Consider the following 24,850-nt stretch of genomic DNA (forward strand, 5'->3'; position numbering starts at 1 on the left):
TTTACAAAATGTTTCACAGGTGATATTATTTTACTGAGTTCTCAGCAATTATCCAAGTTATAATGGCAGATTTTATTGTCTTCAATAAAAGATAAGATAGAAAAAGAAGAAAGTAAATGCCTCAGTCTATAGAAAGATATAGGTATTTTTCACCAAAGCCTATATTTGTTTCATTATCACAGATTTAAAATATTTTTAATTTTTTTTATTATGATGTTATACTCATAAATTCTCCTTGATACACTGTAAAATGCTGCCTAAAAATACATATATTCACACACACACACACACACACACACACACACACACACACACACACACTCAAACTCATCCAACCCCTGTTTATTTTCTATTACTAGGTGATGGTTCTTTTATATAGCTCTTGAGTGATTCAAACTTCTTTGATTCTGGCAAAGTCCATTTTTCCAGTTTTTATAATTTAATTGGGTATGTTTCATTATATTAAAAATATTTCTGACAGAAAAACAAGAATAAAAATAGTAAAATATTTTGAACTATAAAATTGAGACTTTATACTCAATTCCATTTCTAGGAATTGAGTATAGGACATAAAGATAAAAGAAATACTTAATAACAACAAAAATATTCTGTTACTGATTCGCCATGTCTTATTTACCTTTTAAAAAGATGCTTTCATTTATTCTTTTAATAAAATATCCATAATCTTTGACTAATGAGAAAAGAGAGACTAGTATTGTTCAATGCTTCTTCTTAGATACCTGGCAGAGAAAAATGTTACACACATAAAAAGCAGCAGGAGGGAGAGCAGGTGAAATATGACATGAGATTAAGTTCTTATATCCTATTAAAATTTATAAGACACAGATTTGAAGAGACACAGATATTGTTTATAACCATTCACTGATTTAGTCAATTTAGTTGATTTAATGGGGCAGATTTTTTTTTTTTTTTGGTCCTTTGTTGACTTCAAGATACAGGTACCAGCGGTTAAAGTTGAACTTAGGGTTTCAAATTTTGTTTCTTGCATAGAATTCTTGCATAGAATTTTGAAAAAAAAATCCAGGGTAGCATAGTGTAAAATTAAGCAATATAAAATCAATTTGTCACTTTGACAATATTTTTTTGTCACTGAAGAGGGTAGAAGATCCACAGTTATTACCATCTTTGAAACAGATATTATGTGAATACGAAAAATATTTGTTGGGAGTGGAAAAATGACTCCATGTGTTGTTAATCAATCATCCAGTTAGCTTCCTGCTGGTAGTTGTGTAGATCCATTACTGTTGTGAATATTTTACCTGTGAAATCAGGGAGAAAAGATAATTAAACACACATTAACCAGACCTAGGGGTTTGAACAGAGCAATCTATTAATCAATATTGATTGAATATTTTAATAAGCATCATGAAGGAGATGGGTTTTAGCTATGTCTTGAAATATGAATATGGTGGGAAAAGTAAGAAGACAATAAGATGAGAAAAGGATACAAGAGAAATTTCAACTAAGGGAAAGATATTTCTACATCTTCTTATTCACTGTAGAAAACTGTATGTCTACTCATTTTTTTCAGAATCAAAGAACTGAATAAACATGCTTTATTTTCTCATCCTATCAAAGGTTTTATATATGAAAAATGCTAAAATATTTTGGAGAGTTCTTTTGAAGTATGAATTAATCAAAATAGTGCTTCTGCTTGATATAAGTGCTCAGTCATACATTCATTTGTTTCCATGTTCCCTCATATGTTTCACTTCCCATTTCCATTCCCTTAGTCCATGCTTCCATTTAATCACCCAATATTTCTATGTTCCTATTATATCCATGGCACCGTGCTGGGAATGCAAGAATGAGTAAAAGAGGACATGAATCCCTATTTCAGGATGCTTATAGTATAATTGTGGAAACAGAAATTAATCAGATGATTCTGTAAATAAATGCACAATGGTCCCCCCTTGTCCTCAGGGTATACATTCCAAGATCCCCACTGGACACCTGAAACCTCAGTAGTACTGAGCCCTATATATACTGCTTTTACTATACACACATATCTATGATAAAGCTTAGTTTATAAATTAAGCACAGTTAAGAGATTACCAACAATAACTAAAAATAAGATAGACTAATCACAACAATAGACTGTCATAAAAATCATGTAAATCCAGTCTCTTGCTCTCTCTCAAAATATCTTTCCTCCAGGATCCATTGTTTCTCTCTCAATGGCAAATTACCATCAGTATGAACTATACAAATATACTTTTATTTCTTCCATCCTAAAAAGAAAATCTTATTTCAACCCCACAATCTCCCGCAGCTACTACCACCTTTATTCTCCTTAGACAGTAAAATTCTGCTCTCGAAGTTTACCCTCACTTTTTCCTGATCATAATCCAACCAGTCTTCTCCCTCTGTCTCTCCTTTTAAGATCATAACTTCAAGAAAATTGTTCTTTTTAAGGTCAATGACAAACTCCACGTTGCTTAGTGTAGTACTCAATATTTGTTAAGCTACTTGACCTATAACAAGCATTTAATATAAGGAAACCCCTTACCCTTTTTGTAACCCTTTTTGTGTTTTGGTTAGGATGTTACTTCCTCTTGATTTTCTCCCTACATTCATAGTCTCTTTGCAGATTCTTCCTCACATTTTCATCCTCCAGACACTGAAGTCCATCCTTGGGCCTCTTCTCTTCTCTATCTGATCCATCTGATCCAGTCTCATACTTTAAATATAATTTGAAGATATTCAAAATTTTTTTCCAGACCAGTCATTCCTGCTTAAAAGCAGACTCATATATATCAAAATACCTACATGTGATTGACTAATATATTTTTCAAATTCAGAACCCTGTTTTAACTTGCCCTTATCAGCCTCTCTCACTTAGTACATGACAATTCCCTTTTTCCAGCAAAAAACAAGCCAAACAAACCCAAATCCTTACTTTTAACCATGAGTTCTCTTAAAATTCTCATACCTTTTATTGATTCCATCAACAAATCCCATCATCTGTACCCCATACCTTCAGGGCTCCCTATCTCACTCTACTTTATCATCATTTGGTAAACCACAATTTTCTCATTTTTATCCCTTCTTTCCAACTTTAAGTCAATGAAAGTAGGGAATTTGTTTTGTTTACTGCTGTATCTCCATGCCTATATCAGTGCCTAGCACATAGTAAGTACTCAATAAACATCTTGCATAAATAAGTATATAAGTCTATTAATAAGAATGTGGTAGTTCCTGTTATGGCTCAGCAGAAACAAATTTGACTAGCATCCATGAGGACACAGGTTCTTATCTCAGTGGGTTAAGGATCTGGTATTGCCATGAGCTGTGACAGACACGACTAGGATCTGGCATCACTGTGGCTGTGGCATAGGCTGGCAGCTACAGCTCCGATTCAACCCTAGCCTGGGAACCTCCATATGCCAGAGGTGTGGCCCTAAAAAGACAAAAAAAAAAAGAGTATGATGCACTCCCCCATTTTGTGATATGCTTACATAACCAGTAGCTCCTTGCCTCCCCTTTTACTGACATAATTTCCCCAACAACATGGGTTAAATCTTACCTTTGCCCTATGTTTCATGATATGCTGGTGTAGAAACTGACTTGAATATTCTGATCCCTGGGCAAACCTAGGATTCTGGGAGAGTTGACACCTGAGAGAGCAACTGTTGACCAATAGGGGATGTTTGCTGGTGCATAAATGCCCCTCCTTCCATTTCATGAACCTTCTAAATCATATTCCATACAGCACCTCAAAGCGTCCACAACATGAGCAAACCACAGTTGCCCATAATGGTAACTAATTAGTGATGCCGTGGTGCATTCATTCTACCTCCTTCCTTGGAATATCTTTCTAAAATAAACTGCTGCACTCAAGCCCTTGGCTTGGATTCTGTTTTCTGGATGGAATCCAAGCTAATGCAATTTTTCTGTGAACAAAGTTACGAAATATTCCCTGGTATATAACAGTAGAAATACTTTCAGAATAAATAAATTGTAGGATTCATTATAAAGGCAACCCTTATTACACATTTTAGATAAGTCCTGTGAGATCAAATTTGTCTTATTTATATCATCTCTTATTGCTTCATTTCTAACTGTATATCAAATACCAGTAACACAATGTCCCAGCAGTCAGTAATCTTCTTAATCAACTTTTTTTTTTTCCAAATTGACTAAGAGGATCATGGAATGTTTATAATCAAAGCTTTAGAATACCTTCCATTTTAATGGAAAAAAAGAGATGAATTACAGTATGAAAAATTTCATTAGTGCCTTCTACTAAAACCTACTCCATTGGAAGATTAATGACATCTTTCAGTTTAACTCTAAAACTCAAGAAACTCTTTTAATTTGCACTTTAAGTTCTCTTTCTTCAGAACAATATTTAGGGTCATTGAACTTCTACAAGCTACTCAATGGGTAAAATTCAAACCAAACAGTAGGACTGAGAGGTAAATGACTTCATATATCTTGGCAAAAGTAAGGTAAGGGTCCATAGTTAAAGTGGTTTATGGTGATCCTTATTCCTCATTTATTTTCTTTTCTTAGTAGTAAAAAGTAAAATCATTATTTCTCAAAGTACTTCTGGCTGGTGACAGCTGATATGAGGGTCTGATGACCCTGGTTCTAGTTTGGTTATACTAGAGACATAAAAATAAGGCACAGTGATTAAATACACAGAACAGTCAGTAAATGATCCTTCATACAAGTTAACTTTTACCCTTACCTGTTACAGTTGCGACTTCATCAGCTTCTCATGCACATCCTCCTACAAGTTTGTAAAATCTGTGCATTAAAAAGATAATAGGTTGACTTGGATTCAACTTTCTTGTGTGCAAATGAGTTTTTGCAATAGGAGGTGTCTTCTTTTTGGCTTACTGGAAGTGGGAATGGGCGAGAGAAAAAGTTTCTCTTCTAGATACACAATGGTAATGTCCAAAGTCTCTGTTCAGACTCCTCCATGAGAATGTTACTGTCATTTTGCTAAACGTTTTATATTTAATTATTTCAATGCCAATTCTATGACAAACTTCTAGTATCTATGAAAATCGTGGCTGTTGTCATCTAGACTGAGAATAGAGAGGCAAAATGGGTGTGGGTACAAAAACTGGGCTAAAATTGAAGGTAATTACTAAAGATTCTCAGTCCACAAGTATTTCTGTAGCTTCCTCTGGGGTTTCATAAATGCTAGTTTTGGCCTATCTGAATTGACTAAGACTTAGAAAGTTAATTTTCCATTCTGGAGTTCTTCTAATCCCAGTCATCCAGTAAAAATTTAGGAGTTCTTGTTTGTTTGTTTGTTTTTGTAAGGATTAAGAGAGCCGTGAAAGTTAAATTATTCTTTATATTTAACTAAAGTAGTTCTTAAGTCATGTTTGTCTAATGATGTCCTTTGAAACTATGAAAAAGGTAAAATAGCACACATTTCCAATAATCTATTATTCCAATTCTGTACACTGTACATTAAAGTACTTTGTCAATCACGAAGATAAAACTAATGTTAAAAGAGAACCAACATGGAGTTCCCGCCATGGCACAGCGGAAAGGAATCCTATAGGAACCATGCGGTTTAGGGTTTGATCACTGGCCTCACTCAGTGGGTTAAGGATACGGTGTTGCCATGAGCTGTGGTATAGGTCGCAGATGCAGCTAGGATCTGGTATTGCTGTGGCTGTGGTGTGTGCCGGCAGCTACAGCTTTAAATGGACCCCTAGCCTAGGAACCTCCATATGCCCCAGGTGTGGCCCTAAAAAGACAAAAGACAAAAAAAAAAAAAATAAAGGGAACCAACCAACTTATATGGTCAGGTGATTTTATTTGATGAATGATTAAGAAGGGCTCTGTTGTAATGAAAAATGAAATAGTACCTTCGAATGTTTAGAAATATTTTATAACTAATTGATGAAGCAATAAACTGTATTGCAGAGTTCTTTTGCTTACAGTACACTTGCCCATATATCAATGCTTTTGAACCATCTGATTATCTTTTCAGAAAACTTGGGCAAATGGATTTGTCCCCATCACAGGAACCAAAGAATCAAGACTGTCCTAACCCTTTAACCAACTTACTCAAGGCAGTTTGTACATGACCAAGTCTAATTTAGACTCAGATTAATTTTAAAATTTTAAATAAACTAAATATAAAAACAATGAAAGGGTAGCTGTTTTCTTAATGGAAGTCCAGGCTTTCTTTCCCATAAAACATTTAAATAAAAATGGAACACATTATTATTATTATTATAACTTTGTAATCATGAGTAATGACAAAACATGGCATATAACAATTAATTATTAAACTATTAATTATAAATCTTATAAATATAATGTAGGATGTATTTACCAAGTTAGTAAAAGTTATTGTTTTTCATACCAAATATTAATTACTATCATTCTAAAAGACCCACTAAAATACTTTAAACTCCTATCTGTATTCAGAAATATAGAGAACCATTTTATTTTATTTTTTTAATATTTTTTCCATTATAGTTTACAGTGTTCTGTCAATTTTCTACTGTACACCAAATTGACCCAGTCACACATACATATACTTTCCTCCATCATGCTCCACCACAAGTGACTATATATAGTTCCCAGTGCTATACAACAGGATTTCATTGCTTATCCATTCCAAATGCAGTAGTTTTCATCTATTAACCCCAGATTCCCACTCCCCCTCTCCCCCTTGGCAACCACAAGTCTGTTCTCCATTTACATTGCAACAGTACACACACTTGAGTATAAAAATAAGTATACCTTTTTAATACAATCAAAGTTTTCTTGATATTTCCATTTCAATTAGCAGCTAAAAATTCTCCATTTTTAAATCAAGATTGCAGTCACTGCTAGCATTAGGCTAGTGCATTCAGATTTTAAATTCAACCAATACAATATTTTCCTCTCTCCTATTTTCTTCTCTCTTCCCTTTATGGATAGCTTAAATTTCTAGAAGCTTACCTATCACTAGCATTGTGCAAAGGACCATGGCTTTTGCACAATTTTCTCTAGCCACGCTGTCTTCAGCTTCCTGGTGGCTGGTTCCTCTTGATCTTGTCTATCATTGTGGGCTGGCATCCATTAATAATATCCTCAGTTCTTCCATAGCCTCTGCTGTCAGTGTAACATTTACAGTATCATCCAGGGATTTCTTCCTGTGGCTCATTGGAAACAAATCTGACTAGGTTCCATGAGGACTTGGGTTTTATTCCTGACCTTGCTCAGTGGGTTGAGGATCCGGTGTTGCTGTGAACTGTGGTGTAGGTCACAGAAGCAACTCGGATCTGCTGTTGCTGTGGTTGTGGCGTAAGCTGGTGGCTACAGCTTTGATTTGACCCCTAGCTTGAGAGGTTCCATATGCCACAGCTGTGGCCCTAAATAAAAAAAAAAAAAAGGTAAAAAATAAAAAAAAAACATCATTCAAATTCATCCTCTAGTTTGCCAATACTTCTAAATCCCACTTGATAATCAAACCAAGATTACTTTAGTTTGTGATAACTCTTTAAACTAAATTAATCTTCTATTTTTTTCCTAACTCTACACTCTTGAGGGAGTCACTTCTTCTCAGACACTCACAAGTACCTAAATTTTAGTCATATTCCCTACAAGGCTTTGCTTCATTTAGGCTGGGCTGGTCAAAATCTTCTTTCTCTTTGAAAAGGAAATGACTTTTCCTTTGTCACATATTCTACCACAATACAAAGTTTATGGTTTGTTATCCAGTCTCTCAGTCATATACTTTCAGTTTTGATCATTAGAAAGTTTCAGAAAAAGACTTTTCTCTCTCAAGTGCAATCAAAATCCATGACTTTCAAGATAATTCTCCGTTCATGAGCATGTCTACCCACCTGCAAGAACAGTACATACAAGCATTGTCTCTGTCTAAAGTGGAAGGAAGTACAATGGACTGAAAGATTGTCTGAGAGGACAGAGAATGGAGGAAGAGAAAAAAGTCCTAAATTAGTACTCCTCTTCATATATTTTGTTCCCTCTTATTGTTTAGACATTCATTTTACATATTGGTTAGTAGTATAATAACTCTTACATTCCTCTTTAAAGAAAGTGTTTACTGAACACTTGCAAAGTCCAGAAGCTATGCTAGATTTTTTTGGTTCCAACATGAAGATTATACAGTCTTTGTGTTCAAGGTCCTCACAATTTTATTAAATAAACAAATAGCTAGAGTGTAGTAGATTGTGAAATCTGTAACAATGAATAGGGTGAATAGGATATTCAAGTTAAACTAGAGGATTCAAAAGCCTTCATAGAGTTGGTCATTTGATCTTGCTCAAGAGAGATGAATAGGAATTTCAAATGTGTATCAGAGTAAAGTGAGATAAATTATTACAGATATCACTGGATAAGGTTAGTACTGTATGATTATAATTTCTGTGTTCCCATAGGATTTTTTCCGCCTTATCAGAGACACATATTTTACTTTAGCATTAGAAACCTCAGAATCAAAAATAAACCAATGAGAAAATTACTCTAGGTTATCCTAAAACACAGCTTTTGATACTTTGCATTCCTCTGCTAGGATGAACTTGTCAACAGTTTGGCTCTGTTTCACAATTAATTGGCTAATTCAGTCAAACTGGCCATCAGATTGATTGATTGGTTAAATCAATTGTCTTTATCAGGTTGAGTAGTAAATAGAAAAGAGCAAAATATATGTTTCATTTTAAATTTAAGGCAAAAACCTAAGTTTTATATTTCTCATTTAAGGTACATCTATTGATTTTATAAAAACAAAACATGTTTTAACATAGAAATTTCACCTGAGTTTTTATAATACTGTAAAATAAGTTAGGGAGATGTCTTTGACTATACTTTATTGATTGAAAGACTAAGGAATTATTAGGGTTAAGCAATTTTTTGCTATTGTACTACCAATAAATGGCATGGCTAGGATGTGAACCCAAGGGTTACTGATTCCCAGTCTAGTATCTTTTTTTTTTTTTTTTCAAATGAATACAGAAGGGTGGGATGTTGTGTGGGGAAAGTTTTAGAGCTATCAATAATTAAAAGATATTTCAATTCATGAGAAATTTTTATTTTAACCACAGAAGCATTTCCCGCCTTAATTATTAAAGTGGAAATGATATTTCTAGCTCTATAGTTGAGAAATACTCAAAGCAGATAGATGACCTTGCACAATGATATTGGAAATGAGGTATCATTTTAAAAATATGTCATAAATCATTATGATGAAACTTCTCCAGAAGTAATTAGAAAAATAAAAATACTTACAGGATCCCCTGTGAGCTTCCCTATAATATTAGCTGAGTGATATAGAATGCTAAGGTACATATTTTTCCTATTTAACCGGTTGAACAAGGATATTTATTAAAGTACCTGCAGCACGATTGGTACTCTTGGAGATGAAAAAAATAGAAAAATGGATTTTTTCTATTAAAAATGTTTTCCTTCCTTCTTTCTTTCCTTCCTCCCTTCCTTCATTCCATAAACATGAGTTGAATGGCCACTCTATATTGGGCACTATTGTATGTGTAGGAATAGTAAGCCAGGTCTGAAAAATGGTCCTCTTCCTGTCCAAACTCACATCTAGTGATAGAGAAACAATTTCCACTTGTTAACAAATTAAAGAATTAGATAATTATATTTTGACTTGTGAGTTTCTAAGTAGCATTGTACAGTCATGGAGAATATGGAATACAACTGATCAGTCTAATTCATTAAGTGAATTTGAGCAGAACTCCTAACTTAAACCTATATGTATAAGTTAGAAGGTAAACCTGGTGAGAACTGTGATGCAGTGGCCATCACAGGTCCTGCCTAGCCAGGTTCCTCACCCTCCTGCCTCATAGAATATTGCTCTGCAGAAATTTAAGCTCAGCACTGCCACAGTATCAACTATTATAGCAATCTTAAAATTAAATTTATTGTGAAATCTCTCAATTTTTAAAGATGGCAAATAAATGAGACTTTTGGGAAGGATTTTGTTGGTAAAACGAAATAATCACAGCCAACAGATTACAAAATATTTTTTAAATTTACCTAAGTTTTTGGAATTACAACATGATAACATTTTTCAGCCAGGTCACTTACAAGTTTGATCCCAATTGAACTTGTTTTTGAACCTAGGATAAGCGCTAAACTATAAATTGAGAAGAAAAGCAATAAAAAGAAGAGAAGAAGGGGGAGAGGGAAAGAAGACTCTAAGGAGGGAAGGGAAGAGAAAGATAAGGGAGGGGAAGGGGGAGGAAAAAAAATCCCTTTGTTCACAGTCTGTGTGATGGCTACATTTCACCCTCAAATTTGTTAAAAGAAGAAAAAAGTATGTGTTAATTTTTTAAAGAGTCAATTAGAGAAATACTCTCAACTTGCATTTTCTTATGAGTGGGTAACAGATGTTTCCCCACGTTAGTGAGTTTACTTAAGTGTCAGAGGCTGGACATTTGTATATAAAATCTCTCTTTAGTCAAAAAGAAGCAAATTAGAGGAATCTTTTACCAGTGTAAATATTTCAGATTGTAATAAACTCCATAATGCCACAGCATAAAATGCTTGGCCAGAACACATTAACTTGTTCTCTCTAATTTCAGTAACACTAGAATTTTCTCTTTTGAGTTTGAAAAAACAAATCACACTTCGCACAGAAATGCTCTAAATGTAGGAATCTTTTAAAACTCTGCCTCTTTAGCATGTGAACCTCATTCCAAAGTAGTTAAAAGACAAACTACTAACTTTGTTTTCACTTCCTTTGAGTCATGACTTGACTTTCAAAACATTTTGGTCCAGCAGACTCAAAGTCTCCTCACAGAAGAAACATTGAGGAATCATGTACTTCTCTCGCTTTACAATTCCCCTTCAGGGCAGGGCACAGCCAAGTGACCCTGGCTTTTGACAAACCTTAGCTGAACAAAATGTAACAAGCCTGTCTGTTTTGAGCAGAATTTTCTATTCTGACAGATACAGCTCAAGAGCATTTGATGTCTGCTTGCTGGTCATAGATAATGGTGCATCTTGGGACCATTGTCATTCCTGTCAATAAGAAGGCCTGGGGGGACATGCAACAAAGCTACCTTTTGATTCACCGTTTTTCCTGCCTTCCCAAGACATTTGTAAGCCTGTGGTCAGCTAGGTCATTTTATTTTATCCTGATGTGCCTTGATAATAGCATGATGTCTACAAAAAATTTGACAGGCCATCGATGTCTGTTTCTCTGACTCCTGTGTTGTTTTTCAGTCTTTCTCAATGTCAAACATACTTTGAAAGCTACTGATTATGTTGGTTGGGATGTATTTGACAAGACATCTATTCTTTGATAAAATTAAACTCATGGGGTTGATCTTGGAATTTAAGGTAATTTTTTGAGCAATGCAAGAGACTCTGTCACTCTACTGCTAGCATTCAAGAGATGTTTGAAAAGTGAATTCTTTTTAATGTAGATGGACAGTGTTTTTTTGGTTTTTTGTTTTGGTCTTTTTGTCTTTTTAGGGCCGCACCCATGGCATATGGAGGTTCCCAGGCTAGGGGTTTAATTGGAGCTGTAACCACTAGCCCATGCCAGAGCCACACCACTGTGGGATCCCAGCCACGTCTTTGACCTACACTATAGCTCATGGCAATGCCAAATCCTTAACCCACTGAGCAAGGCCAGGGATCAAACCCGCAACCTCATGGTTCCTAGTCAGATTTGTTAACCACTGAGCCACAACGGGAACTCCTAGATGAACAATGTTTTTTAGTATGAGTTTGGAAGACTGGAATAAGAGGAAATGAATAAGCAAAAAAAGGACAAGTTATGACTGGGTCACAATGAAGTGAGATTTACTCTCCCATTTATTGAATTAATAAATTATGGTACAATTATGGATAATATATATGCAAATTATCTATATATTAAAAGTAGAGTTTACATATAGGTCAGTCTTAGTGAAGAGACTGGCCATAGTTTTCTATTCTCAAAAACCTGTTGCAAGTGTATGTTTATTTATTTTGTCTCTTAGAGCCACACTCGCAGCATATGGAGATTCCCAAGCTAGGGGTCCAGTTGGAGCTGTAGCCTCCAGCTTATACCAGAGCCATAGCAACGCAGGATCCAAGCCCCATCTGTGACCTACACCACAGCTCACAGCAATGCCAGACCCTTAACTCACTGAGCAAGGCCAGGGATCAAACCCGCATCCACATGGATGCTAGTCGGGTTGGTAACAGCTGAGCCAGGACAGGAACTCCATTTTTTTTTTTCTTTGAAGTATATGTTTAGAAATACATGTGTGTGTATGGGCACATACACACATATATTTATATATGAGTATATATATTGATACACACATACATACATATATATAAGAAATACATATACATACCAAAGCAAATTCATATATATAATGAAATATATGTTATGGAGTATATGTTATGAAATAAATAAAAATATTGCATATAATGTGAATATTGAAGTGAATATGTCGATACCATAATGGCAAGTTTTCAAAGATAATATATCACAGGGCTTTAGAAGGGTTTTCAAATCTCATTTCTGGTCAGATTCTCTGAGTGTCATTCTCCCTGCTTATTTTCTTATCTATAAAAGATAAGTAGGGAGTTTCCATTGTGGCTTGGGAGGTTTGAACCTGACAAGTATCCATGAGGACACGGGTTCAATCCTGGCTCCACTCAGAGGGTTAAGGATCTGGCATTGCCATGAGCTGTAGTGTTGGTCGGAGACACGGCTCATTGCCACGTTGCTGTGGCTATGGTGTAGGCCAGAGCTGCAGCTCAGATTTGACTCCTAGCCTGGGAATTTCCATATGCCACAGGTACATCCCTACAAAAGAAAAATACATTAATTAATTAAAAGATAAGTAAGCAAAGTCTTGGAAAACTTTTGTGGTTTTTCCCATTGATGCTTAGAAATTGACAGACTGAGAAATGAAAAGCAAGTACTTTGCATCAAATCTATGATTCTTTCCATGACAACACGATAATGTGTGTGCAAAATTCTTGGCACATAGTAAGAGCTCAATAAATGTCAGCCAACATTATCAGAATTATTTAGTAGATGACGAGAAATTTCTTTAGCTCACTGAATTATTTCATATCTACTATTGGGAAAAAGGGATTATTTTTCTTGAATATAGTGAGAAAAATCATTTATTCATATACCAAATGCAGATTTTAGCACAATCACATCACAGTATTCTAGCATGATAGTTAACTAACTTAAAATAAAATCTAAATAAGTATTAAGTTAAATATTTGCTTGGGTTTCTCTAATGGAAGACCAATACAGTATTGACAATGAATTCTTTATTTTTATAGATTTTCACCTTTATGTGGTATCTTGGCCTTTGAATAATAACCAGAAAATTATACTTGGAGGTTCAATATGTATTTTAAATTAGCTTCAAAGGAAATTTTATGTATTACTCTTCCCATAATGAGACACTTGTTGTCTAATTCCTTTTGCTACTGAATTTCTCAAATCATCATATTCTACAGAAGGGTCCCCTTATGCCTTTGGCTGAGTACTGATCTATACCTGTGTGAGAAGACTCTAGAGGAAAAAAATAATTAGAATGGAGTAGATAGACTCTGGTTGAGGAATAGGTCACAAGCCAACATGGCAAAAATCTTATAATAAATGAGACAAATAGAAACCTTAGACTATCACTTTGGTAATGGGGCAGAATTAGCCATGGACCAAAGGCTTCTCTGAATCTTCCCTATAAACTTAAAATGAAGGCTCAAAAAGATCCATCTTCCTCCAAGAACTTAACCAGGTCTCTAATTTCCCCTCATCACTTCCAAAGACTGTGTAGGGATCTGCAAACTGAGAAAACTTTCCTGAGTCGAACCCCCTTTGTAGCTCTTAGATATGATTTTCTCCTGCTGCTATGTCTTTGCTAGTTCCCACCCTCTCTGTCATGAGACATTATTGGTTAAATGGTAAAAGATGTCTCCTAACTTTAACAAGGTCAAGTTTCCATTTCTCTTTCTTGTTCTTCCTGTAGTTTTAGGATGAGTTTTGAAAGAGGAAAGGGAAGAAAATGCATTTCTAACATATTGCGATATATTTTTGTTTCTGATCCTATTTTGTATTTGTGTTCCACAGGAAAATTCCAGTTTAGAGTTAGATACTTTTACCTGTTTAGTGGAAGATGATATCAGGATGTTTTTATACTCTTTGGAGCTAAGATGCTCTGGATTTCTCCAAATCATCACCTATGCTATTTCTAGTTTTTCTTCAAAATAATCACTATAGTAGCCAGGGCTTTTTGAGCATTTATATTATTCTAGTCAATGTTCTATGGACTGAACAGACATTAACTTCCATGTTATTAGGAGGTGAATAACATTATGCCAACTTAACTGATAAAATGAAAGAAAACTGAGACAAAGCTTAAATAATTTGCACAAGGGAATACAGTTTTAAATGATGGCACTATAATTTGAACCCAGGTAGTTTGATTATACATCTTTTAACTACTACACGATACAACATAATGAAAATGGGTAGGAAGATACAATTACCTATGTGTTTGTGTGTGTACAATGTTTTCCTTTTTTCCTTTCTGACATCCCCCTCAGAAATAAAAAAAAAATAGAATTTATAGAATACTTTGGGAAAAAGTAAATGCAAAATATTAAAGCAAAATTATATAAATGTACCATACAGACTAATCTTGTCTCTTTAGAATGTAAGAGTCTGTTATAAGGATCTTGATCTCTAGTGGAACACTGAGGAGAGAAGCTCCTGCACAGCAGATAAACTTGCTGATGACAGGAGGACAACCTGCCAGTTCCCCAGACAATCTAGTTATCTTGGTTGATTAGACTAGAATATGGTCCTGATGTTTCCAGCAGAGGCTTCTTCCTTTTTTTTTTTTTTTTCCTTCTGTAAAACTTGATTGCATTTCCAGCAAATGCTGGGAATAAATTAATAAAAGAGGCCCAGTCTTTGGCCTTATGAAGCTATTTGGTGAGAGACAGTAGATAACCAGCACACACTTGACCATGTGATTACTAAAGGGGTATATCCTACAGAGGAAAAGTAGAGGTACTATGGGAGTGTCAAACATGTTAGCTTATCCAATTTCTTTTTTTATAGCATTGAAATATAGTTGACTCAATGATATTATTATAAATTATGCAGCAGTAAACATTGAAGGGCATGCACCCTTTCAAATGAATGTTTTTGTTTCCTTTGGATAAATACCCAAACATAGAATCACAGGATCTCATGGTAGTTCTATTTTTAATTTTTCAAGGAAACTCCACACTGTTTTCCATAGTAGCTGCACCAACTTACATTCTCACCAAGAGTGCCTGAGGGCTTCCTTTTCTCCACATCCTCACCAATACTTGTTATTTTTTTTTTCTTTTGGATGATAGCCGTTTTGACAGTGTGAAGTAGTATATCACTGTGATTTTGATTAACATTTCCCTCACTATTTTGAACATTTTTTCATCAAGGCCTGAGAAAACAGCATTTAAACCAAAAAAATGAAGGAAAATTCTCCTCTCTCGTGGATTTGTGAGAAATTTCTGGATCCATGCAATATCAAGTCAAGTGAAACTTCTAAAAGAGGCTTAATGTCTTTTAACATAGTGCTTCAGGGAAGATTTTTCAAATGAATTAACACTGTAGTGTAATTTATGAAAGCTTTTATATAGTTTAGAAAAGTGACTTAACCTCTCTGAGATTCAGTTGCCTCATCTGTAATTGGTTTAATAAAATTTCCCACTCATGTTTGATGAGAGAATGAAATAAGATACCTTTCACAAAGAACAGGACAGTGCCAGGCACATAGCAGGGATGTATAATTGTTTAATTCTTACCACATTTAAAAAAATCAATCATTCTTTTAGCTAACAGAAGGACTTGCCATCCCAGTCAACAGTCATGCAAATAAAGTATTATTTTCACCCCAACTACCAGAACAGCAGCCTTGTTAAACAGTATGTCCCCATTCTGCCAATAACACTGGCCCTATTTCTTTATGAGCAATTTGTTCATTTTGTGCTATCAGGGTTGTTATTTTCACTCCACTTTAAAAGATGAAAGAAGTGAGTGGAGAACTTAGGAAGTAATAATAAATTGAAATAAAGATGATCTGGAAGTCAGGGAGTGTAAAGCAACCCTGCTTCTTTGCTTTCTTGCAGGACTGTGTATTCTTGCATGATCTATGCTGTTCTCAGACTTGAGTCTCAGGACAGACATAGATCATGCCACAACTTTCCTTATCAATATGCACACTAATATATATAATAGATATGTACGAGGGACCTACTGTATAGCACAGGGAAATCTACTCGATGCTGTGTAATAATCTACATAGGAAAGGAATCTGAAAAAGAATAGATATATGTACATGTATAAATGCTTTCCTTTGCTGTACATCTGAAACTAGCACAAATTTGTAAATCAACTATACTCCAATAAAATTTATAAAAATGAAATAAATAAAAAATATTTCACTTTGGGGCCTTACATCCCAGTATGTCACTCAGTTAGGCCTGATGTTCTTGGAACAGAGGCTCAGGTTTCCCTATATATTTCTAAGCCTACTCACATCTACTATGCATGAAACATTCTGTGCATATCTCTTTTATCTCCTAGTTTGTTCTTCCACATACTTCCATGACCCTCCACCATGTCTACCTCCACTCTCACTGCTGATCCTATGTGGCAGCGCTTTACGATGGTTGCATTTGTCTTTTGCAAGGTAATAGTTATCTCACAGATGAAACCAACCTGATAGGCTAATATGAGTACAGTGAAAACTAGGTCAACTCCATCTTTTAGCATTTGACTTCTGCTTAGTTTGTTCCTATAAAATATTACCAGATTCTGAGTTCAATAAAAGTAGAATGATTTTATCTATATTTGCATCTATATTAGGAATTGGTATCTGTTTTTTCATCTAATAATATATATAGCCTTTTATTGGCAATATTTTCCATTTTATCTGTTAAACCCATTCATGTTATCTTTGGATAACCCTGGAATATAAATATGATTAAGGAAAAAGAAGTGTAAAAGATCACATATTTGTTAAAAATTGTACAGGGAAACATCTCAATGCCCATGTTAGACTAGGTGTTTGAGAATTACCTGTAACTCTTTCCTCATATCAGCCATCTCCTTGGTGTTACTGCTGGTTCTCATTAATTCCTGCTAATTATTTGAAAGCACTTCTGTCTACAACCTTGTCTAAACTTTAGTCGCTAACATCATCTCTTTGGGCTTTTTTTTTATACACAATAGGTTAAGATTTCTCAACAATTTAGCATATGCAAACAATTTAATGGATGTTAGGTTAAAAAAACCACAGCTTCAATTTTAACCACATTAAAAAAGTGTTTATCATGATATATACTTACCAAAATAAAGCATGATGTTATATCATATTATTATTTTAAATAGTATTAATTATTAAATATGAAGAGCAAGATTACTTTTGGTCTTTTACAAAGGTCCCTCTACCTGGCCTGTTGACAACTTGGGCCATTTGTCAGTGTCTGCATCCAGTTAATTTCTTTTATCACTCAGTATTTTTATTCAACCAAGCAACTTTAACTCATAATTATAACTCTTTGGTAACTCATCAATTAATTCAACAAAAATATTTATTGAATATATATTGCTTAGAAACAGTCTAGATATGTGAATATATTAAGTCCATAGGATATCACAGACAAAATTTCCAACCTTTGAAAAATATGTAAGTTAAAGAGGAAAGACAGACAATAAATTATATATGTAATGACTAAGTAGATTATTTAGTCCATTAGAAAGTGATAAGTGCTATAAAATAATAGAACAGAGTAAGAGGAATAACAGATACTTTGTGAAAGATGTAGAGATGGGAGTTTCATGATAGTCCTCCTTTAGAAGGTGAGATACAAGCTAAGCCTTGGAGGAGGTGAGAGATTAGGCAAGTGGATATATCTGGAGTAAGAGGGTTCCAAGAAAAGGGAACAGCTAGAGTAAAGGCTTCAGACCTAGCAATTCTAAAATTTAGTGAGGCTGGATTAAAGTAAGAATGGGGAAAAGAATAAGAAAATAGATTTTTTTTTTTTTTTTTGGTCTTTTTGTGTTTTCTTGAGCCACTCCTGCGGCACATGGAGCTTCCCAGGCTAGGGGTCGAATCAGAGCTATAGCCACCAGCCTACGCCAGAGCCACAGCAACGCGGGATCTGAGCCGTGTCTGCAACCTACACCACAGCTCGCGGCAACGCCAGATCCTTAACCCACTGAGCAAGGCCAGGGATCGAACCCGCAACCTCATGGTTCATAGTCGGATTCGTTAACCACTGCGCCACAATGGGAACTCACAATAAGAAAATAGATATTTTGATGAAGAATGGAATTCTCACAAAAGACTACTTTCAATGCAGTAATAAATAGTAATAAAGAGGCATATCATTCTCATTTTCAAGATTTGGTGATGGAACACAACAGTGATAAAAATCACAGTTAATGAGTTCCCACTGTGGCACAGTGGGTCAAGAATCTGTGTTGGCTCTGCAGCAGCTTAGGTCAACTGGGGCCCACAGATCTGGCGTTGCTGCAGCTGTGGTATAGGTTGTAACTGTGGCTAGGATTCTGTCGCTGGCTTGGGAACTTCCATATGCCACATGTGAAAATACCAATATTGAGAGATCTTTTAATCCCTTACCTACATTTTTATCAATTTGAACTGGATAATACAAAACTACCAGTATATGGACAACTTTTGAGAGCAGTAAAGACTATACGAAGGCAAAAAGAATGAACTCAATATGCTATTTAGTTCCATTAGTACTGGACTACATCTGTTCAAATTCTGTGATCTCATTTCTATAACATGTAATTAATTTATTTTTTCCAGTGGGTGAAGGATATCATTAAGTGATGGTAAAGATTAAAAAAAGAAAAGTGGAGTTCCCGTCGTGGCGCAGTGGTTAACGAATCCGAGTAGGAACCATGAGGTTGCGGGTTCGGTCCCTGCCCTTGCTCAGTGGGTTAACGATCCGGCGTTACCGTGAGCTGTGGTGTACGTTGGAGACGCGGCTCGGATCCTGCGTTGCTGTGACTCTGGCGTAGGCCGGTGGCTACAGCTCCGATTCAACCCCTAGCCTGGGAACCTCCCATATGCCGCGGGAGCGGCCCAAGAAATAGCAACAACAACAACAACAAAAGACAAAAAGACAAAAAAAAAAAAAAAAAAAAAAAGAAAAGAAAAGTGATTTTCATTTGTACTACAGAGTCCTGAGTCCTGGGCAATACTGATAGCTCATCCTCAATCTAAAAACACTCATGCCATGGCCAGAAAATAATAGGTTCATGCTATTCAAGATATGCATTATATCTTTGTGAACTTTCTTCCTGAAATCAATCATAGCAAGTCTTTTTTGTGCCATTTTCAGTGGCTTGCAAGGACACATTTTTGTCTCATCCCTGATGCACGTTTTCCATCAAAATAGCATACTTCAGGATGAAAAATAAAGATATTTCCTGCCCAAAAATAAAGATATTTCCTGCCCAATATATAATATGTAATTGTATATTATTGTGTGAATGCATAGAATAACAAAATTGTACATAGTCTCAACTTTCAAAATACTGTTCTTCATAGAATTAAGAGTTTTAGGTATATGCACATTGATCTCTGCAAATAAAATGATGTAGAACTCATCATTCAAATATAAAATCTTTTATTGATTTAACTGGCCCTTTTTTGTCAAACATGTATTTCAGTTGTCCGTGAGTTCTAATCCCAATGCACTTTTTGAAATCCATGTGACAGCCAAGAAAATTGCCTTATTCTAAATTTGCCTTTTTCTGTAGCATGATATTTTAATGATGAACAAAGACCTTCTTCCTGAGGCTTACATATCACCTGCATGTGTTTATAGACTGAGCCTCAGTGTTTTCCTCTAGCTGTAAGGCAAGGTATCTGAGGGTACACATCCATGATGACAATAATTTTTTACCATACTACATTCCATTGAAATGATACATTACCTACCCAAAGAGGCATATGAGTAAGAAAATTTTCCAGTGTCTCATTCTGTCTCCTTTCCTGGAATCACTTTGTCTTTAACTTTTTTGCTAGCTTATAAGAGGTGACTGTGCTGTGTTAAAAATGTGAAAGCTTGGAAGTTCCTGTTGTGGCTCAGAGGGTTAAGAATCCAACTAGTATCCATGAGGACGCAGGTTCGATCCCTGGCCTTGCTCAGCGGGTTAAGGATCCAGCGTTGCTGTAAGCTGTGGTGTAGGTCACAGATGCAGCTCAGATCTGGCATCGCTGTGGCTGTGGTGTTGTGGTGAAGGCCAGCAGCTGTGGCTCTGATCGACCCCTAGCCTGGGAACTTCCATATGCCATGGGTACAACCCTAAAAAAAAAAAAAAAAAAAAAAAATTAGTGAAAGTTTCCTGTCCATCTTTCATAGCAGACAAGGCAGTATTATAGACTTTGGGCTAATGGTCCAATAATCTGATGTTTCCAATATACATCATTATAATTCCTGTCTTTAGTTTTTCATTTCAAATTCTTGAGAAATTCATCAAACTTTCAGAGTTAGCTGTTCTCATACATAACAGATTCTACTGTTTGCTGACACTTGTGTCCTATGGTATGCTTTCTTGTATTTTTCTATTTTCTTCCCCACTTTAAGGTCTCAGTTCCTCATTTTGAATCATTGATTTATTTTGCTTAATTGATGATGCAAAATAGCACAATAATAAAAAACAACAAAATTTAACAAACCAAACAATAATGTAAAGAAGACATGAAAATACCATAGTTAAAAGAAATCAAACTCTATTCACTAAATGTTGGTCAAAAGGGTAACCTTTGCAGAATATGACGACCATTAAAGTGTAAATATTATGAACTGCTGAAATGACTGCAGAAAACCTATTTGTGCCATTATATGCATTTCACTGAATTTTTAAATTGCCAAGATAATTTATCATCACTTGAGAGGCACCTAGTGTTTACCATAGTAAATACTATAAATTTTGAGGAGAATATTCTATGCCTTTGTTGAACAAGAACCTTCAGCATTACTGAATAATAGCATATATATACATATATATATATATATTTTTTTTTTTGCTGATATTTTAATCTCAATTTAAAATATCTTTCTTCCTCTCCTTTCTCTTTTACAATAACTAGAATTCATTATAATCTTTAAGGCCCAGTTCAAATGTCATTTTCTCCATGATTTCTTTTCTTTTTTGCTTGTTTCTTCCAAGCAAGAATAAAACCTTTTATTTTGTGTATTCCTACAGCAAATAGTTGGCTTCTCTCTTAAAACACTTATCACATTTTGTACTCCTTTCTTTCTTTCACCTTTAGAGTAACAAAAATCAATTTTTATGTGTTACAGTTAATTACTTGTAGAACAAGGACCAGATCCCAGATTTGTTAACTCTCAGTCCAGTGCTCTGTCTACTATACTCTACAAAGCTGCCTCTTATATCTCTGCCTAATAGACATTCCATTTCTATTATTTTTATTTCTTATTACTTTATATCTATTTTATATTTATTTATATTTTAATGCTTTTTCTGCTCCAGTGTCTCCTTAGATTGTATTTTACTGAGGGGAGAGAGAGTGCCTATTATTGTATTCTGTGAACACCTTAATAATGCCCAAATGCATAGGTAATAAAGTTTGTCTAAATGAAGATAAAGTTAAAGGAAGATGAAGAGCTAAATAGAGGAAGGAAGAGAAGGGGGAGGAAGGAGGAGGTGAATAAGATAACACCACAGAGCAAATACTAATGTCATCTCTAGTAAAGAAAATACGTTTTCAGAATAGATAGAGGTTCCATCCTCCTACCTTTGTCTTGGAGGTAGGAAGGGGGCAGTTATTAACAAATCCATAGAGCAAGTGGTATTTTTCACCAACAGGGAATCATCATTACATGGATTTAGCTTCCTAGTCACATCAGTGGGAATGAAGGAAAAATATTTGACAAGGAGTACAATGTTAGTAAATACTTCTCAAGTGACTGAGACAAATTGTTGCTTCCAATCAAACTCTTCTAAATATCATTAAAAACAGCATAATACAGTAGCTTATATTCCTTATACTGTGCTTTTATTATCCTCTCTCAAATTTCAGTTGTCTGTGTTTTCCTGTTTATTCCTATATGAAACTCAGAATTTATCCCCTTTGCAAATGTGATTGCATTTTCAGTGTTTAGGTTTATTTTCTTCACTTGTAAGTCTCCATTAAATTTTAAGCATTTCAGTGGAAGTTTCTAATTAGTTTCAAAGTGACCAGAGAGCAAGGCAGTTGCTTGATTCTTCACACATGGCACTATTAACCCCAAAGAGCTGGTTGAGAACCCAGCACTATGCCATGCACTTTAAGCAATGCCAAACTTTAGAGTACTACCATGGTTGCAAATTATATGTGCTCTGGAGTTTACTTTAAGCTGACAGTGTTTAGCTTCTGCATTTACAGAAATAAACAGAAAACAAAATTAATTACTAACAATTGCATTTGATTCTTGATATTCCTTGGCAACTAATCACTACTCTTCTGCAAGACTCTATGCATGACATGTAAATATTTGACAAGAAGCTATCTGAGCCCCTTATGCATTTAATGATCTTCCACATAGAGAGAGGCAGAGAGTAGACTGAAAATAAAATATCAGTGCAGCAAAAGGGCTATGGATATCTAGATTCACCCACCAATATGGTGGCACTCTTTTAATGGCATACTGTGGATGCTGCTAATGGGAAAAAATCTATATCAGTGGTTCCTGTTCCTAATATCTACTACAAAGTTTGGAAAAACACAAGTTTATTCAGGTTATACAACCAAAAGAAATGACAAAGATAATCTTCTTGACCTCCATTACTCCATTCTTCTAGAAGACATGTCTGCTTTTGTCTTTATAGTACTAAATTAGTTTGAATATCAATGTGAGACTTCTGTATAATCAAAGCAGGCTACATTGGAAAGGGCTTGAAAAGCTCCTTTAAAAAGTGCAAGTTGCAAACTAAGACCTCCCAATCTAAATCCAAATCAAATGTGTGTTCTTCAGCTAACAGACTGTTATTAAAATAAAATTAAATAATAAAAAGAATTTCCACACCCTGAATCTGGCCTTGGGCCCAGTTGTTACAGAAATCCCCACACCCTTTTCTCAAGCATCTCACTTCAATTGATCTGGATGCATTATCTGTATATCTTCATTATTTATAAGGAGAGAAACTGAGATTTAGAGTAGATAATTAGCATACCCCAAACCATATATCTACTTAGCTAGCAGAACTGGATTTGTAACTTAAAGTTCCTGGTTCTCAGCTCAGATCTTTTTCTGTATTCTACAAATTTAAATGTGGTGGAATAAAATATTATATAGTATGGCACAATTATTATAATGAAATTAGTTTTATTTCTCAAAAGAGTAGAGCTTTCAAGTATGTTTGTGCATATTGGTGGAGAGGATCTCAGAGAATGGTGAAGCTGAAGTCCCAGAATGTACACAGGGATGCAGCTTATCTCTCAAGTCAAAGGGGTTAATAAAATAATGACAACATCTTCCCGCTATAGCTCTCTTACTTCTAGAAGTGTCCATGGACCACAGAGAGGATAAACACTTCCAGCTCCATCCACCTATCAATTATTTGGAGAAATATGCAAAATGCCATGAGACATACTGGTCATGTATAAATGTGTTTAATTTTCTTTTCTTTCTTAAAAAAATTTTATTGGGATATAGTAGACGTACAATGTTGTATTATTACAGGAAAGCAAATAAGTTATACATACATGTAATCTTTTTCAGATTCTTTTCACATGTAGGTAATTACAGAATATTGAGTAGATTGAGTGCTATACAGTAGGTCCTTGTTACTTATCTAATTTATATATGGTAGTGTGGATACATTAACCCCAATGTAATTTATCTTTTCCTGCCACATTTCCCCTTTGGTAACCATAAGTTTGATTTTGAAGTCCCTAAGTATGTTTCTGTTTTGTAAAATGTTCTTTTATATCATTTTTATTAGATTCCACATATGAGTTATATCGTTATGATATTTGTCTTTGTCTCGCTTACTTCATTTAGTATGATAATCTATAGGTCCATCCATGTTGCTGAAAATGGCATTATTTCATTGCTTTTATGGGTGAGTGATATTACACTGCATATATGTACTACATCTTCTTTATCCATTCCTCTGTTGATGGACTTTTAGGCTATTTACTTGGCATGGCTATTGTAAATGGTGCTGCAATGAATAGCAGGGTGCTTGTATCTTTTCAAATTATAGCTTTTTACAGATATATGCTCAGGAGTAAAATTGCTGGATCTTATGGTAGTTCTATTCAGTTTTTTGTTTTTTTGTCTTTTGTCTTTTTAGGGCCACACCTGCAGCATATGGAGGTTCCCAGGCTAGGAACCACAGCCACAGCAATGCCAGATCTGAGCTGCGTCTGCGACCTATACCACAGCTCACAGCAATGCCGGATCCTTAACCCACTGAGCAAGGCCATGGATCGAACCTGCAACCTCATGGTTCCTAGTTGGATTGGTTTTTGCTGCACCATGACAGGAACTCCTCTATTCAGTTTTTGAGGAGCCTCCATACACTTCTACATACTGGTTGTAACAATTTACATTCCAACCAACAGTGTAGAAGGGTTCCCTTTTCTTTATCGTTTGTAGACTTTTTTACATCTTCTGGCCATTTTTTGATTGGTTTTATTTTTTTTTTTTTTTGATGTAAAGCTGCATGAAATGATTTATATTTTGGAGATTAACCCCTTGTTGATATCTTGATTTGAAAAGATATTCTTCCATTCTGTGTATTGTCTTGTTGTTTAATAGGGTTTCCTTTGCTATTAAAAAATGTTTAATTAGGTACCATTTATTTATTTTG

General features: G+C 35.0%; 1 long non-coding RNA gene across 1 annotated transcript; it reads right to left on the minus strand.

Moving 5' to 3' along the window:
* Positions 1 to 632: 632 nt before the first annotated feature.
* LOC106506172 (uncharacterized) lies at positions 633 to 7,393 on the minus strand. The gene is made up of 3 exons (XR_001301309.3): positions 4,715 to 7,393; positions 2,531 to 2,701; positions 633 to 1,280 (listed from the first exon to the last, which is right to left on the minus strand). It is a non-coding gene; the product is annotated as an uncharacterized LOC106506172 (long non-coding RNA).
* Between the last annotated feature and the right edge of the window lie 17,457 nt (positions 7,394 to 24,850).

The sequence above is a fragment of the Sus scrofa genome, chromosome 15, assembly GCF_054392235.1.
Source record: "Sus scrofa isolate SSC_HxYL_T2T_F1_AM1 chromosome 15, Sscrofa_HxYL_maternal_Yorkshire_Landrace_v2.0, whole genome shotgun sequence".
Classification (NCBI taxonomy): domain Eukaryota; kingdom Metazoa; phylum Chordata; class Mammalia; order Artiodactyla; family Suidae; genus Sus; species Sus scrofa.